Source organism: Pseudophryne corroboree, chromosome 5 (genome assembly GCF_028390025.1).
Source record: "Pseudophryne corroboree isolate aPseCor3 chromosome 5, aPseCor3.hap2, whole genome shotgun sequence".
Classification (NCBI taxonomy): Eukaryota; Metazoa; Chordata; class Amphibia; order Anura; family Myobatrachidae; genus Pseudophryne; species Pseudophryne corroboree.
Window position 1 is genome coordinate 319,614,694 of NC_086448.1, and position 16,551 is coordinate 319,631,244.

General features: G+C 43.7%; 1 protein-coding gene across 1 annotated transcript in view; it reads left to right on the plus strand.

Moving 5' to 3' along the window:
- Nucleotides 1–10,834: 10,834 nt before the first annotated feature.
- Nucleotides 10,835–16,551, plus strand: part of SEPTIN7 (septin 7) — a 265,639-nt gene continuing 259,922 nt past the window's right edge. Inside the window, exon 1 of the mRNA XM_063922502.1 lies at nucleotides 10,835–10,907. The gene's annotated coding sequence lies outside the window, so the exon portion shown is untranslated. The remainder of the gene's footprint in view (nucleotides 10,908–16,551) is intronic.

Sequence of the window (16,551 nt, forward strand, 5' to 3'; positions counted from 1 at the left end):
CTGGAGTGAATTTGGGCCTAAAATTAGGCTCCATTAAGGTTCAGATTTCGTCCCTATCCATTTTCTTTCAAAAGGAATTGCCTTCTCTTCCAGAAGTCCAGACTTTTGTGAAAGGGGTGCTGCATATCCAGCCTCCTTTTGTGCCTCCGGTGGCACCATGGGACCTTAACGTGGTGTTACGGTTTCTTAAGTCTCACTGGTTTGAACCTCTTCAAACAGTTGAATTGAAGTATCTCACTTGGAAAGGGGTCATGTTATTCGCCTTGGCTTCGGCACGGCGAGTGTCGGAGTTGGCGGCTTTGTCTCACAAAAGCCCTTATCTGATTTTCCATGTGGATAGAGCTGAGTTGCAGACTCGTCCTCAATTTTTGCCTAAGGTGGTTTCTTCTTTTCATATGAACCAACCTATTGTGGTGCCTGTGGCTACGAGGGATGTGGAGGATTCCTAGTCCCTGGATGTGGTCAGGGCATTGAAAATTTATGTGGCCAGAACGGCTCGGGTTAGGAAAACAGAGGCTCTGTTTGTCCTGTATGCAGCCAACAAGGTTGGCGCTCCTGCTTCTAAGCAGACTTGCTCGCTGGATCTGTAACACGATTAAGCAGGCTCATTCTACGGCTGGATTGCCGTTACCAAATTCTGTAAAGGCCCATTCCACTAGGTTTGATACCCTGGCTGAGGAGGACCTCATGTTTGCTCATTCGGTGCTGCAGAGTCATCCGCACTCTCCCGCCCGTTTTGGAGCTTTGGTATAATCCCCATGGTCCTTACGGAGTCCCCAGCATCCTCTAGGACGTAAGAGAAAATAAGATTTTAAACCTACCGGTAAATCTTTTTCTCCGAGTCCGTAGTGGATTCTGGGCGCCTGTCCCAGTGCGGACTAAATCTGCAAGACTTGTATATAGTTGTTGATTACATAAGGGTTATGTTTCAGTTGAATCAGTTTTGGACTGATACTGGTTTTGTTTCATACGGTTGACTGGTTCGTATATTCCATGTTATATGGTGTGAATGATGTGGCTGGTATGAATCTTGCCCTTGGATTTCCAAAATCCTTTCCTCGTACTGTCAGTCTCCTCTGGGCACAGTTTCTCTAACTGAGGTCTGGAGGAGTGGCATAGAGGGAGGAGCCAGTGCACACCCATACCTAAAGTTCTTTTTTAGTGCCCATGTCTCCTGCGGAGCCCGTCTATTCCCCATGGTCCTTACGGAGTTCCCAGCATCCTCTACGGACTAGGAGAAAAAGATTTACCGGTAGGTTTAAAATCTTATTTTTCACCAAAATCTACTAGATTTAAACCAAAAATTTGAGTATAAAATAGTGACAACTCTATAGTTGTGTAATGAATCCTAATTGATCATTACCTCTAGTTTTCTTTTATTTGAAATCTGCAAAATCTACGTGTCCCCCTAAGCACATCAGACCCCAGATCTGACACCCAGCCATCCCTCATTAAGAATGAGATCCTGAATCAGGATCCGCTGGCTTTCGTTAAAATTATACTCCAGATATAAATTTCCCAAAGAGCCTGTTAAAAAATACCGCATATCCCAGGTCTGGTCAAATAAACAGATTCTAGGAATGGAAATTCCAAAACGTCCCTAAAAATCCCTTCAGTAGACAAACTAGTGAACTACACTGCACATGAATGTTGATTATAATATAGTTTTTTTTTGTTTGTTTTTTTGTAACCCTGGCACCTACATATAAATCTAAATGGTAAGCCTCTAACTACATTATACTTACTACGTAGATATCTACATATAAACACCCATTTTAACAAGAATAACAAATAAACACACCCACACACACTCTCTGGAAGTTCGACATTAGAATAATGCAATTAGACATCCGCCCAGATGCCTTGGTAAATATAACAACATCCACTGTTGACACAAACCACAAATGCGACACTCTTAGGGATTTTTCAAATCAAATGCAATACAGGTTGAGTATCCCATATCCATATATTCTGAAATACGGACTTTTTTGAGTGAGAGTGAGATAGTGAAACCTTTGTTTTCTGATGGCTCAATGTACACAAACTTTGTTTAATACACAAAGTTATTAAAAATACTGTATTAAATGACCTTCAGGCTGTGTATATAAGGTGTATATGAAACATAAATGAATTGTGTGAATGTAGACACACTTTGTTTAATGCACAAAGTTATAAAAAATATTGGCTAAAATGACCCTCAGGCTGTGTGTATAAGGTGTATATGTAACATAAATGCATTTTGTGCTTAGATTTAGGTCCCATCACCATGATATCTCATTATGGTATACAATTATTCCAAAATACGGAAAAATCCGATATCCAAAATACCTCTGGTCCCAAGCATTTTGGATAAGGGATACTCAACCTGTATATTCAAAAACATTTTTCAATGTACGTCTTGCAAAGTAGCAAACACAGCTAGCTTAGACAGCCAAATGGCATCTCACCACAGTGGTGAGATGCCATTTTATCTAAACTGTATGATGAGCACTACACATAGTAAACTGAAACTGTCTTACCTTATATATACGCCATTAAGCCTGCCAGCATACACCAGTCTGCCAGAATCTATTTAACACGCCTTCGACAGTGTCGTGTCCCTCGTTGCTAGGTGATGCTGCAGACCACAACTTTACTCGAAGTATAAATTCATATAACCTATAATGCATTCTACTGATAATAATGTGTTTTGGTATATGTAGCACAGCGGTTACATTTACCTAGTCTGCCGCAGCATCTAATATAAAAATTGAACCTGCAGGAGTACCTCATAGGTGTTAGATATCTTACAGGGGCTAAGGCTGTTCGTCATTAGCTACCATGGGATAATAATAATAATAATAATTTTATTTATGTAGCGCTCAATCTCCCACAGAACTCAACACGCTTTACAGACATAAAAAAACAATGCACATAATACAGCGGATCTAAGTAATACAGCAATAGATAAGCCACACAGACATAAAAGAAAACCTTTAGCACACAGAAAGCATAATGCATGATTGGTATGGGCATTTTGGGTAATAACTTCCAAGGGTTGTGTATTCCACCCTCACAAGGTACCAGGTGCGGCAGCCATCTTGGGCGCACAGCATATGATTACCCAATGTGGAATAGTCTACCCCTAGAAGAGATGACCCAAAGTGGGGTGATTTCAGAGTCCTAAAGTTTCAGAGTAGGGTTCCAACAAAACCACCAGGTCTATGTATTTTTCATCCCATCCGCAAGCGTGCCAGATGAGGCACTTCGAAGGTTACACTGTGGGAGGTGAGCCATACAAGGGCCCAATGTATATATGGGAAATCTGACACTTGTGTAGTAGTATGATATACCCTGTATGTAGGGCGCAATGGCAGGGTGTGCAATCAGTGCAGGTAAACATTACAGGAAAAGCAATGTAATTATAAAAAAGCATCTATTACATATTACTGTGGAATGCAGTTCAGTTGCTGGCAATCGGGATCCCGGCGCTCAGGATACAGACGCCGGAATCCCGACTCACAGGGGCTATTCCCACTCGTGGGTGTCCCACTTGTGAGTGTCCATAGAGTGGGAATAGAACCTGTGGCGCTAGCACAGTGTGCGCTTTCCCTGCTGCCGGCATACTGACAGTCGGGATGCTGTTGTCTGTATATTGAGGGCCGGCATCCCGACCGTTGGTAAATCATACTGATCCCTACATGACACAAACATATGATGATCACAATATTAGTTATATCTGGTATGGGCCATGTAAATAATATGCCAAATACAGTAACCTGCAAACCCTTGATTATGATAGTATCAGTGCCTCAATATCTTTTCTAGCACAAACCGTAAATTTGCAGCGATTTTTCAAACAAGGTAAAATATATACAATCAGGAAATCTATGACCTATAACAGTATGAATTATTTTATCTGATAGAATGTGTGACCTACAGTATATAGCTAAGGAAAGGAGGGGCTGTGTAAAGGAGCTCGGTTCATAGGTGACTGGCCCCAGTGATGGGTGAAAGGGGCTGGCTAGTCTTGGATAGCAGAGCAGCTTTGCACTAGATCAGGAACCTGTGACCCGGACCCAGAACATCTGCCCATGAAATGCTGTAACTATAGCCGCACAATCACAAGCATACTCTACATTTCTCTTGGCTGCAATTTCTCTGCAAGCGCGGAGCGTCCTCAGCCCCCAAACAACAGTGTCCCGGGGGTGAGCAGGGCATGGACAGATACTACCCTGCCCCACAGCCCAGCCTGCCTCTGGTGTCACTGCTTAGTAAAGTCAATTGGTTGCTGAGCACGTGTTTAACAAAACGTTTTGTTAGAATGTGGTTGGATCCCTCAGATGTAGTTTAACCTTTGACAATGGATATGCATGCTTCAGAATAAAGATCTGTGGCTCTACCAAATAGGAACATTGGGAATTGAGACCAGCTCTAAAGTTATGAGTGCAGATATTGCTAAATACTTCTGGAGTTTTTTTTACAATATTAATCAACATTTTTTATTCCTGTTCTGCAAGGTGCCTTTGTAAATAGAGCTATGACCATAATAAATGCTTTAGTTAGACCAGTCAATGCAGCTGTACTATAACAATATTCTTTATATACCAAATGTAGATGACATGATTTGTGGAAACATTGGACACACAACTAACTTTGTTTTTCTTTCCTCCCTTCCATACATGTCCCTGTTTTTTTACATCTCATTGCTTCGGTTACCTGCACATTCTGAACATCCACTAATTCCTGGAAACCTCTAATGCCGAAAATGTGTTATCTACAAAGTAGCTGTAAGTAGTCTTTATAGATATATATTCTACTTCCATGCATATTTCGCTAAAATTGTTCTTTGCCTTTACAAGTATCATGAATCTCTAGTCTACCTATGACCGTAGTATACAGGTGTCATACTGCATTGTAAATGATGGTGGTTATTTGTATTATTGTTTAACATGTAGTATTTATATACCATGGTGGTTTAATAAGTATGGTAATAAGACCCCTCGTGTTTCCATTACTTGATGTTATCATCATACACCCTTTAGTTGCAGAAATCTGTTCGAACTAGACACCTCAATGTTTGACCATGTTTCTGCCAGCCCGCCATCTTACAACTGATGTTGGCACAGTATGACTGATATGAGGAGCAGTCTAATGGCTGAGGGAATGCAGTGGTCTACCTGCTCTGACCTGGTGGGAAATTAGAATAAAATGGAGAACATTACACGTGAGAGGTCTGGTTACCTTACTTATTGAACCACCCTATTTACGTGTAATGTTCACTGTTGTATTGTTCACTCAATGTAATGCAAATACTGTTGCTTACAATCTACTCTTGGTATGCAGTAACTATGTTAAATAAAGCGAATGGTAACATTCACATGCTACTTTTCCCCCTGATCATAAGCATATTATTTTACTTTGAGTTACACCATAGATGAAAGTTAGCTCTGTTCATTTAGGTCAAACTCGGACCCCTTATTTATTTCTCATTTCAATGGTAGTGCACATGTATTCTGAGTTTGTGTTGTCCTCAGAAGCAACATAGCTTGACCTATTAAGGCCGGCTTGTTCTTAGTTGTCCACACAAAATGTAAATATAGTTTGGAAACATGAACAAACCAATCAACCAACCATCCATTGTATTGTGTATGGGCTTCAAAGCAATTGCAATCAATTAAAATGTAATCATGGTGAATAGTTATTGTGGGTATCCAGATTAACGATGACGACCATCACTGTGTGTATAGTGCGTGCATTTCACATGTATATTTGGTAGGATGTCTCAGTGACTGCATCTGTGCATTCTGGCCAACCATATGTTTGGCCAAATTGTTTACTGAGTCACTTGCTTGGTGTACAGAATGACTAAATAGAAAAGTGTGTGCACCATTCATCTACCTCTGAATGTTGTACTTTGTGATGTCTGTCTTTTTCTTTCTTCTCTCTCTCTCTCTCATCTATTTTAGTTGTTATACCAGCTCATTGATCATATCACTGCAATACAGGAATTAAAGAACAATCTAGCACTGCAATGGCTACAGATGCTTGCAGTTTGTCATTTTAATAAAGCAGGATTATTACTGATATTGTTCATTGTTATGTAATTGACATACATACTGTACATATACATCCACACACTATGTTAAAATAACAGTTAGGCATTCTTAAGGCGCAGTGAGTGTATACATTGAAAAAATAAAATAAATATATATATATATATATATATATATATATATATATATATGCGCTATCTGGGTTGTATTCCATTTGGCGCTGGGTGTGTGCTGGCATACTCTCTCTCTGTCTCTCCAAAGGGCCTGGTTGGGGAATTGTCCCCTTATAGATATATCCCTGTGTGTGTGGGGGTGTCGGTACGTGCGTGTCGGCATGTCTGAAGCGGAAGGCTCGTCCAAGGAGGAGGTGGAGCAGATGAGTGGTGTGTCTCCGTCGGCAACGCCGACTCATGATTGGATGGACATGTGGCATATGTTAAATGCAAGTTTGCCTCATTACATAAGAGACTGGGCTTAGCAGAGTCCAGGGAGAAAGCAGGGAGTCAATCCACGGATTGGACTGGGTCACAGGCTCCTTCTGGGTCTCAAAAACGTCCCCTATCCCAAATAGTAGACACTGATACCGACACGGATTCTGATTCCAGTGTCGACTACGATGATGCAAAATTGCACCAAAGGGTGGCAAAAGGTTTTCAGTGTATGATTATTGCAATGAAAGAGGTTTTGCATATCACAGATGAACCCTCTGTCCCTGACACGAGGGTACGCATGTATAAGGAAAAGAAACCTGAGGTATCCTTTCCCCCATCTCATGAGCTTAACGAGTTGTTTGAAAAAGCTTGGGAAACTCCAGATAAAAAGCTACAGATTCCCAAAAGGGTTCTTATGGCGTATCCTTTCTCTGCACAGGACAGGGTGCGTTGGGAATCCTCTCCAAGGGTGGACAAAGCTTTAACACACCTGTCCAAGAAGGTGGCGCTACCGTCTCCGGACACTGCAGTCCTCAAGGATCCTGCTGATCGCAGACAGGAGACTACTTTAAAGTCTATTTATGTGCATACAGGTGCTTTGCTCAGACCGGCAATAGCATCGGCATGGGTATGTAGCACAGTGGCAGCATGGACAGATACCTTGTCAGCTGGCCTTGATACCCTAGACAGGGATACCATTTTATTAACCTTAGCCCACATTAAAGACGCAGTCTTATTTATGATGGACGCTCAAAGAGGCGTTGGGCTGCTGGGTTCTAGAGCCAATGCCATGGCTATTTCGGCCAGACGAGCTCTATGGACCCGCCAATGGACGGGTGATGCAGACTCCAAGAAACATATGGAGGTTTTACATTACAAGGGTGAAGTGTTGTTTGGGGAGGGGCTCGCGGACCTGGTTGCCACAGCTACCGCGGGTAAATCTACCTTTCTCTTACGTCCTAGAGGATGCTGGGGACTCCGTAAGGACCATGGGGTATAGACGGGCTCCGCAGGAGATAGGGCACCTAAAAATAACTTTGACTATGGATGTGCACTGGCTCCTCCCTATATGCCCCTCCTCCAGACCTCAGTTAGATCTTGTGCCCAGAGGAGAATGGGTGCACTGCAGAGAGCTCTCCAGAGTTTTCTGTGGAAAAATAATTTTGTTAGGTTTTTTATTTTCAGGGAGTCCTGTTGGCAACAGGCTCCCTGCATCGTGGGACCGAGGAGAGAGAAGCAGAGCTGGCTTGTCAAGTTGGGCTCTGTTTCTAAGGCTACTGGACACCATTAGCTCCAGAGGGAGTCGGAACACAGGTCTCACCTGGGGTTCGTCCCGGAGCTGCGCCGCCGTCCTCCTCACAGATGCCGAAGATAGAAGCCGGGTGAGTATGAGAAGGCAGACATCATAGGCGGCAGAAGACACCAGATCTTCATGAGGTAAGGTGCGCGCCATTGCTCCCATTCAAACACACAGAGCAGCACTGAAGGGTGCAGGGCGCAGGGGGGGCGGGGGGCCCCTGGGTAGCAATAAACCTCACATTTGGGCACTGACCAGGTAGATTAGGCTGCTGGGCAGTAATTCTATGATCCCCCGCCATTTTTTATAAAAAAATCACCGGGACCGAAACCCGCCGTCGGGGGGCGGAGCTTGATCCCCAGCACTAACCAGCGCCATTTTCTCCACAGAAGCTGCATGAGGAAAACGCTGGCTCCCTGGTCTCTCCCCTGCTGAACATTCAGGCTGGAAAAAAGAGGAGGGGGGCATTTTGAGCGCAGTGAGTGGGAATCTGGTCATTATATATATATATATATATATATATATATATATATATATATATATATATATATACATATACGCTAACTGGTCATATTTTTCCAGTGTTATTAAGCGCTGGGTGTGTGCTGGCATACTCTCTCTCTGTCTCTCCTAAGGGCCTGGTTGGGGTTTTGTCCCCTTAGAGGTTAATCCCTGTGTGTGTGTGTGTGTGGTGTCGACATGTCTGAAGTGGCAGGCTTTTCCAAGGAGGAGGTGGAGCAAATGAGTGGTGTGTCCCCGTCGGTTGTGCCGACTCCAGATTGGATGGACATGTGGCATATGTTGAATGCAAGTGTGGCATCTTTACATAAAAGGCTTGATAAGGCTGATTTAGGGGGGACATCAGGGGGTCAATCCTCAGATTGGACCGAATCACAGGGCCCGTCGGGGTCTCAAAAGCGTCCCTTAACACAAGACACTACTACCGACACGGATTCTGATTCCAGTGTCGACTATGACGAAGTAAAATTGCACCCTAGGGTGACTAAAACCATTCCGTGTATGATTGTGGCAATAAGGGATGTGTTGCATATTGTGGATGAACCCTCGGTCCCCGACACAAGGGTACACATGTTTAAGGAAAAGAAACAGATTATTAACTTTCCCACATCTCATGAATTAAATTAATTCTTTGGAAAAGCTTGGGAGACTCCGGATAAGAGACCGCAGATCCCCAAAAGAATTTATATGGCATACCCTTTCCCTAAGCAGGACAGGGAAATTTGGGAATCATCCCCCACTGTGGACAAAGCCCTGACGCGCTTGTCCAAGAAAGTGGCGCTACCATCTCCTGACACAGCAGCCCTTAAGGACCCTGCAGATCGCAGGCAAGAAACTACCTTAAAGTGTATTTATTCTCATACGGGTGCTGTGCTAAGACCGACAATTGCGTTGGCATGGGTGTGTAGCGCAATTGCAGCTTGGACAGATGAGCTGACAGATCAATTTGATAATATAGATAAGGATACTATATTCCTAACTCAACCCATATTAAAGACGCAGTCTTATTTATGAGGGATGCTCAAAGGGACATTGGATTGCTAGCTTCTAGGGCCAATGCCATGTCTGTCTCAGCGAGAAGATCCTTATGGACTCGCCAATGGACGGGTGATGCGGATTCCAAGAAACATATGGAAGTACTACCCTACAAGGGTGATGTATTGTTTGGGGATGGGCTGACGGACCTGGTTTCCACAGCCACAGCAGGTTAATCAAATTTCTCCTACACTACTTCATGGCAGCCCTTACTCTCGGGAATTGTATCCTAGTCCTAAACTTAGACAGGGAATCTTCTCAACACTTTAGGACCACCCACCTTGGGTATATAGCCCTGCTCCTCCCCTTCCCCCATTAGTCTTTTCTCTAACGTCCTAAATGGATGCTGGGGACTCTGTAAGGACCATGGGGATCAGCGGCTCCGCAGGAGACTGGGCACAACTATAAAGAAAGCTTTTAGACTACTGGTGTGCACTGGCTCCTCCCACCAAGACCCCCCTCCAGACCTCAGTTAGATTCTTGTGCCCGGCTGAGCTGGATGCACACTAGGGGCTCTCCTGAGCACCTAGAAAGAAAGTATATTTAGGTTTTTTTATTTTCAGTGAGATCTGCTGGCAACAGACTCACTGCAGCGAGGGACTAAGGGGAGAAGAAGCGAACCTACCTAACAGGTGGTAGTTTGGGCTTCTTAGGCTACTGGACACCATTAGCTCCAGAGGGATCGACCGCAGGACCCGACCTTGGTGTTCGTTCCCGGAGCCGCGCCGCCGTCCCCCTTACAGAGCCAGAAGCACGAAGAAGGTCCGGAAAATCGGCGGCAGAAGACTTCGGTCTTCACCAAGGTAGCGCACAGCACTGCAGCTGTGCGCCATTGCTTCTCATGTACACCTCACACTTCGGTCACTGATGGGTGCGGGGCGCTGGGGGGGGGCGCCCTGAGGGCAATAAATAACACCATGGCTGGCAAAATATACATCATATATAGTCCCAGAGGCTATATAGATTTAAAATTACCCCTGCCAGTATTACAGAAAAAGCGGGAGAAAGTCAGCCGAAAAGGGGGCGGGGCTTCTCCCTCAGCACACTGGCGCCATTTTCCCCTCACAGTTCCGCTGGAAGGAAGCTCCCTGGCTCTCCCCTGCAGTCTAAGAATACTACAGAAGGGTAAAAAAGAGAGGGGGGGCACTAAATTTAGGCGCAGTATAGATATATATATATATATATTAAGGCTCTGCATGTGTACTTTCACTTTGAGATGTTGACAGCAGTAGCAGAGTCTGTTTGATGCTGCAAGGAGTTTGAAATCTGCCTGTGCTACACTTCTTTCACACTGCGGGAGTGGGTTGCCAAGGGGAGAGCAGGGTTTGTTTACCCTGGTGATGTATTCCACATGACTGCAGGAACCAATCAAACAGCTGCTATGACGTGCTGTTTCTGGATGACGGGCTTCCTGATTGATATCCTCTGGCGCTCTTTGTTGCTATTTAAAGAGACTCCTGACAGTGTGACAGCTGCCCCTGACGAAAACCACGGAGAGTTGAAACGGCCGTCGGGCTGTAGTACTAGGATCATGTCCAGATGTTTTTTCTGTAAGGAATAAACCCCTTTTTTTCTTTTCATCATCAAAACGTGAGTGCTGGTCTTTTTTCTTTTCTCTTGCAAAAGTGAGTGTCTGTATAGATATATATATATATATATATATATATATATATATATATATATATATATATATATATATATAATGTATATGGGTCGCACTCACGTTTTGATCATAGTCCATCCGCTGGGTTGTCATCCAAAGAAGTTCTCACGAACATCCAATTGTATATAGAAAAAAATTGGAGCACTCACCAGTCTCAATACTCAAATATGCACCAGATTTATTTGTATTGACAGCATAATTCAGCTGTGCCTCACAGCCTATGTGGTAACAAGTGTACCTTCCAGCATACAGGGTATCTCAAACGTTTTCGGTCCTTGCAGACCATCATCAGGAGATATTCAATAATATTCAAGGAAAGCTGTCTTAACCATCCAATCATCCATCTGCAGCATATCTGGCCATGCCTCACCGGCTCCTTAAATACCCTAAAATTCAAAAATTCGCGCCAATACGGCGTCATAGTGACCTCATTGTGTGGGCGGAGCCACCCAAACCACACTAAACTGTCACCACTACGTATAAATCAAAATATATTAGACCTTACCCTTTATGCCCTACAGATAGCGTTTTCGCCAACATCTAGTCACATCACAATCAGGACACATATTACCCATTGTGTTTACCTTTACCTACGGGTGGATTTAACCCACCGCCGGAGACCGCATTGCTGCTTCCTGGGTTCCGTGAACCGCAACACGTGACAACAGGTCACGTGATAGCGGAAATGACGTTCCGCTCTCGGTTACTAGGTAACCGGAGGACGCTGTACTATTACAAAGGGCCTGTAAGTCGCTATGTATCACAGCTAAACACTTACTAACAGGAGTAACAAACTATAGTCAATTCCTAAGCAGCCACAAACGCAATTAATCCATCAAAGCTATAAATGTACAGGCATTAATGGTTGCTTAACAACCATATTGATGGATCATACCTAGATCTCACAGCACGTCACGTAATAACGGAAGTGACGAGCTACATTCAGCTGCTAAGCAACCATCAAAACAATATACCTGTCAGAGCTTAGGGTATACAGACACTATTGGTCACTTAGCAACCATACCAATAGATGCATTATAGCAACCTTGAAAAAGGCTACTATCAAATTGTGCGTATCTCTTATTCATTTATTAAAGGGGCAAAAACATAATTATTCAATAATTAAAAGGGCATATATTTTATTCATTTATTAAAGGGGCAAGGACATAATTATTTAATAATTAAAAGGGGAAAGGAGCCGGTGAAGCATCGCGGACAACATGACACACAAATACAAACAAATACTTAACCACTAAGCAAAATCTTAAGCTAAAGATTTATATCATCAGATGAAAGACTATATCTATCCACCTGTGGCTTATCCAAAGCCTAATATATATCTTTAGTTTAATACTATAGAAATTACATTAATATTTTTTCTTTATTTCATTTTATTACTTTTTTTCTTTTTTTCTTTTTTCTCAAAAAGTGTTATTTAAAATTATTATTTAGAAGTGCATTGGTCCTATAAAAATTATCTCAAGAACACCCCTAATGGGTTGTTTTCGTTAAGTCCATATAGGACCAATGCACTTCTAAATAATAATTTTAAATAACACTTTTTGAGAAAAAAGAAAAAAAGTAATAAAATGAAATAAAGAAAAAATATTAATGTAATTTCTATAGTATTAAACTAAAGATATATATTAGGCTTTGGATAAGCCACAGGTGGATAGATATAGTCTTTCATCTGATGATATAAATCTTTAGCTTAAGATTTTGCTTAGTGGTTAAGTATTTGTTTGTATTTGTGTGTCATGTTGTCCGCGATGCTTCACCGGCTCCTTTCCCCTTTTAATTATTAAATAATTATGTCCTTGCCCCTTTAATAAATGAATAAAATATATGCCCTTTTAATTATTGAATAATTATGTTTTTGCCCCTTTAATAAATGAATAAGATATACGTACAATTTGATAGTAGCCTTTTTCAAGGTTGCTATAATGCATCTATTGGTATGGTTGCTAAGTGACCAATAGTGTCTGTATACCCTAAGCTCTGACAGGTATATTGTTTTGATGGTTGCTTAGCAGCTGAATGTAGCTCGTCACTTCCGTTATTACGTGACGTGCTGTTAGATCTAGGTATGATCCATCAATATGGTTGTTAAGCAACCATTAATGCCTGTACATTTATAGCTTTGATGGATTAATTGCGTTTGTGGCTGCTTAGGAATTGACTATAGTTTGTTACTCCCGTTAGTAAGTGTTTAGCTGTGATACATAGCGACTTACAGGCCCTTTGTAATAGTACAGCGTCCTCCGGTTACCTAGTAACCGAGAGCGGAACGTCATTTCCGCTATCACGTGACCTGTTGTCACGTGTTGCGGTTCACGGGACCCAGGAAGCAGCAATGCGGTCTCCGGCGGTGGGTTAAATCCACCCGTAGGTAAAGGTAAACACAATGGGTAATATGTGTCCTGATTGTGATGTGACTAGATGTTGGCGAAAACGCTATCTGTAGGGCATAAAGGGTAAGGTCTAATATATTTTGATTTATACGTAGTGGTGACAGTTTAGTGTGGTTTGGGTGGCTCCGCCCACACAATGAGGTCACTATGACGCCGTATTGGCGCGAATTTTTGAATTTTAGGGTATTTAAGGAGCCGGTGAGGCATGGCCAGATATGCTGCAGATGGATGATTGGATGGTTAAGACAGCTTTCCTTGAATATTATTGAATATCTCCTGATGATGGTCTGCAAGGACCGAAAACGTTTGAGATACCCTGTATGCTGGAAGGTACACTTGTTACCACATAGGCTGTGAGGTACAGCTGAATTATGCTGTCAATACAAATAAATCTGGTGCATATTTGAGTATTGAGACTGGTGAGTGCTCCAATTTTTTTCTATATATATATATATATAGATATATAGATATATATTGTGACAAGAACACTGGGATAGTGTTTGAGGGCAGGTATATTTGTCCCAGGTTCTTGTCTTACATGTTTTAGAAAATGTTAACTTCTAGGAAAAATGCTTTTTGTTTTGTCTGAACCTTTTCAGTTTGCTGTAAAAGCTGGGTAAAGGCTCTGAGAGAGAGATAAGGCGAGTTCTAGACATTGGGCCCAGTTCGGGTCTTTGGCCTCACAGAGGGCTAATCAGGGTTTCAGCTGTGTAAGAGTGTTATAGTGCTTCTAACCTGATTAGTATGGGCAGACTGCCTGGGAAGGCTGGAGGATCTGTGTGTGAGAGACACGCTTTCTGATGCAAGTAAGCTATACAGTATGTACTGACGAACTCTGTGTTTTGTTTAGTGACAGTTAGGAATATCTTATGTTTAGTTAGTGCCGGACAGGCAAGGTATTTTTATTTTGGGGTTTGTTTTATTTTCTGTTTCAATAAAACTGGCCGGGGTCAGTTGTACCAGAAACTGGACTTGTGTTGTTCCTCAGCTGCTGCGTGCGGCCGTATTCCCCAGGAAAAGGCGCCTTGCACCCCTACAGTGTTACAACTTGGTGGAGAACGCGAGCACACCGTTCTGCGCATAAGTGAAAGCAGCAGCTTTGTGAGGCCTGCAGAAAACGGTGGTTTATGCAGATACAGCCCAGTGTGAAGTTACTGAGACTCACCCCTGAGGGTTTGATATATGTCTTGGGTGAAAGCAGCTACAAAGCCGCCTGAAAAATCTGTCGACATGGAGGATCTGCTTAAAGCCTTGCTGCAAGCTACAGCGGCTCAGCAGGAGGCCAACCGACAGCAGCAGGTGGCAATGGAGGAAAATAGGAGACAACAGCAGGAGGCAATGGAGGAAAATAGGAGACAACAGCAGGTGGCAATGGAGGAAAATTGGAGACTACAGCAGGAGGCCAGCAGACAGCAGCAGGTGGCAATGGAGGAAAATATAAGACAGCAGCAGGTGGCAATGGAGGAAAATAAGAGACAACAGCAGGCAGTTGTTGATGAACTTTACAGGCAACAGCGTCAGGATAGAGAGGCCTTAGCAGAAGTGGTGCAGAGACTTGCAGCTCGGGTTGGAGATGTGGCCGTCAGTGCTCCAACCAGCTCTAGTTCTATACGGGCCAGTCACTTCCTGCAGAAAATGACAGAGGCTGATGATGTGGAGGCCTATCTGACCACGTTTGAAAGGACTGCCGAGCGTGAGAACTGGCCGAAAGCACAGTGGGCCAGTCTGCTGGCACCTTTCCTGTCAGGTGAGCCCCAAAAAGCTTACTTTGATTTAAGCCCTGCTGAGGCTCGGGACTATGATAAACTAAAGACTGAGATCCTGACCCGCCTGGGAGTCACGCTGTCAGTACGAGCACAACGGGTGCACCGTTGGCTGTACGCCATGGAGAAGCCTCCGCGCTCCCAGATGCACGACCTTATTCAGCTAACAAAAAAATGGCTACAGCCAGAGACATTAACTGGTCCCCAGATGGTGGAAAGAGTCGTCATGGACCGCTACTTGAGATCTTTGCCCATGGTCCTGCGCAAGTGGGTGAGCCATGGAAACCCGGGTACTGCTGACCAATTAGTGGACATGGTAGAGAGGTATTTGGCAGCAGAGGAACTACTGATGACCACCCAGCAACCCATAGATCCTCGACAGCGCCCTTCAGTAAAGACTGGTAAGACTGTTCCGTGGGAAGACGTTGCTGGGCGGTTAAGAGAACGCAAGGCTGGAGAGACTGTAAACACTGGCCCTGGAGACAGGCCAATGGGGCTAGAACGGTCTATGCTGCCCAAACGGGTTGATAATCGTGTGGTTAAATGTTTTAGGTGTGGTATGCCAGGTCATGTTATTGCCAATTGCCCAGTCACGCAAGAACCCATGCAATGTGATGCTGCCTTTGAATGTCGCAGAATGTCTTTCTTTGCTAGGTTAGCCTGTACTGTGGTACCTTCACCTGAGCTGGAAAAACAAATGTGTGATGTGTTCTTAGAGGGTAACCGGGTAGAGGCCTTGCTAGATTCAGGAAGTTTAGTTACCCTCGTGAAAGCTGGGTTAGTGAACCCCTTAAAGGTCCAGCAAATACCTATTGGGGTAACTTGCATACATGGGGATACCCAACATTATGCCACTGCTGAGGTGAATATAGAAACTTGTTGTGGGTCAGCAATGGTTAAAGTGGGACTGGTCCCTACCTTGGTGCATGAGGCCATAATAGGGAGGGATTTTCCTCATTTTTGGAAACTGTGGGAATCACGGTTATCAACAGATGTGAGAAGTAAAAAGCCAGTTGATAATACCGGTGATTTTATGGATGTACGTGGGTCTTCGGAACTTTCTGGCCCTTTGCCTTTTGCTAGTTTGGCTGGGGAAGTGACAGATGGGGAGTCCAGTGAGGACCCTCTTGCCGGGAACAGAGACGTAGTAGTTAGAACTGAAAGCGTGCCTGACCTGGAGGTAAAGAAGGATCTGTTTGCGTCTGAACAGTTAAAGGATCCTACCTTAATAAAGGCTAGAGAGAATGTTAAGATTGTTAATGGAGAACCTGTGGTACCAGGTGACAGGGTTACGTATCCCCACATGGCCATCTGTAATGAGCTCTTGTACCACATTGTCAAAAGGGGTGAGGATGTGGTGGAACAGCTGGTAGTTCCCCAGCCTTATCGGAGAACGG